The sequence below is a fragment of the Frankliniella occidentalis genome, unplaced genomic scaffold (assembly GCF_000697945.3).
Source record: "Frankliniella occidentalis isolate FOCC.00 unplaced genomic scaffold, Focc_3.1 Scaffold216, whole genome shotgun sequence".
In the NCBI taxonomy this organism is placed as follows: Eukaryota; Metazoa; Arthropoda; class Insecta; order Thysanoptera; family Thripidae; genus Frankliniella; species Frankliniella occidentalis.
This window is the reverse complement of record NW_026267342.1, coordinates 496,406-498,721: the sequence shown is the minus strand read 5'-3', so window position 1 is coordinate 498,721 and position 2,316 is coordinate 496,406.

Below are 2,316 nucleotides of genomic sequence, written 5' to 3'. Positions count from 1 at the left end.
CACCCCCCTCCCCGCACCTCCCCTTCTCTCTTTGCCCGGGCTATTTCGAAAGGGGCTGCGAAGCAAACGAAAAGGAGGCCGTTTCGTCGAGAGCGTTGAAAACGTTTAGATACGCGAACACTGCTGCTGCTGCCGCGCGCATCAGCCGCCCCCCGGTACCGCCACCCATAGGACCCAGCCTGCGCTCAGCTCGGCCGACAGAACCAGCGAGACCCAAACGCCGGCACGGCTTCGCTCCGCTCGGCTGACGGGGTGGAGTGGAGAGGTTAGGTTCTCTGCGAGGGTGTTGGCATGCATTACATAACCGGGCTGCGTGCTCTCACCCCCTGCTCCGTCCTCCCACCTTCTCCTCCCACCTTCGCCCCCTCCCCCCTCTCCCTCCCTCCCTCTCTCTTTCTCTCTCTCTCTCTCCCTTTCTCTTTCTCTCCCTCTCTCTCTTTCTCTCTCTCGCGACAGTGGCGCCCTCCCCCCCCCAACGACGACAGACACCCCGGACGCCGGCCGCCTTAGCGACAGGTCCGTCCCGGCCGCGGCATCGGGTGTCTCAGGGCGTCGTCGCCCACCAGGACATGTCGCCTAAGACCCCAAAGCAATGGCGGGGGAGGGGGTGGTCATCCTCCGTTTACAGCCGCGAGCTCCATGACCGCTCCGGCGGAGAGGCATTTCACGAGGGGAAAGGTGGATTTTAAAATGGGACTTTTTTCCGGAAAAACATTGAAAATTTTCCAGAAAAAATGGGAAAACTTGAAATAATTTCAGAAACATTGGAAAAACATGAAACATCTTAGGAAAAAACAGGAAATTTTCAAAGAAAATTTTCGAAAAATTTCCCGCAGGCAACCCTTGTGATTCCAAGAACAACAACCTTGGCGCACGTTCAAACCCATTTAGGCTGTGCTGTTCCGTCTGCCCCCGGCTGACCCTAATCACCCCCTGATCCGCGCTCCTCAGCCGTGGCCCGAGGGGTGGTGAGGGGCGGAGGGTAACGAGCTGCACGACGGCCGAGACGCGACGAGCAGCAGCTCCGGTGGCGGGCGTGCCGATGAACGACAGGCAGAATCTCTCCTACGACCTCTTATGCCAAAAGCGACGACACAAGTGACAAGTAAGGTTTTACTTTAAAAAAGCAAAAAAAAAAAAAAACGGCAAATGCGGAGCGCGCGAAACATGAGCAGATTTATTTCATTGGGTGAGCACAATGATATAGGAAGGGCTCTGCTCCAACTGGCGAAACGATTCCAGTGTATAATATTGTGACGAATTCTTTCCAGGTTCTTTCCGACTGAAATTGTAAGTGCTTGCACTATACTGAAAAGTCAAACTCAAAGTATGTAACTGTGGAGTTTGAGCATTTATAAGTGTTCAACTTTCCAGTAAAACACTTGCAAGGACTAAAATTCTCCATTAAACACCTGCTAGTATTCGTCACGGTGCTACGAACTTGCTCTTCAGCGCCTGTGGACTGCCGGGTAGGCAACTCCGCAATGCACAAATGCATGGCGGCACAGCCTACTCACAGGCGTTCCTAAAGCCTGTGCGGACAGACAAGCAGGACAAGCTAGAAGCTAGATCAAGTTGCCACAGCCCAGTATCGACCGACACTTATACCGCTGTACACCAACAATATGTACTTAACGAGTAGTACTCTTATACACTTGACACACTTTTTTAAAAGTGAACTATATAGTAATGGCTGACTGATGTTTTAAAACAATCAGGGCATGCAACTGAACATTTTGGGAATTTAATGTATTTATATATCTTTAACGGTTGGAGTTAAAAAAGTTAGGCATATAAAATTGATTTTTTAAATTAAATTTTAACTTTTAACCACCAAAAATTCCATGAAATGTTCGCGGACATCGCATAATTAACCCAGAACAACGGGACACAGGTGGCAGGTGGTGTACTCTTCGAATATCAGACTGACAGAATTTGTAGTATTCTCGAACAGCCCGACAATCAAGACGAATCAACTTTCCGATGGGAACAGGCATTTCAGTTTCAGTCGTGATACATTTACCTTCCACGCATCCAAACGTTTACTGTGCGTGAGATAAATAGTGTGATTCGCCTTCAGTTCAACCCCGCCGGCTCGGGCCTAATGCACCTGCTGCTGACCAGGCCTGGCCTGGCACCTCCCCCGCCCGCCCCCAGGACTCCGCCCGGCTGAGCGCGCTCAGCGCCCTAGTGGCCTGGTGGCCCATTTCAGAGAAGAACCAGAGAGGACCCTGAGAAGTGTGAAACGAGGTGAGCTGCTGCTGCCACAGGAGGTAGGAGGGGGAGGGGAGGTCCAGAGGGTTCCGCAGAGGGGGG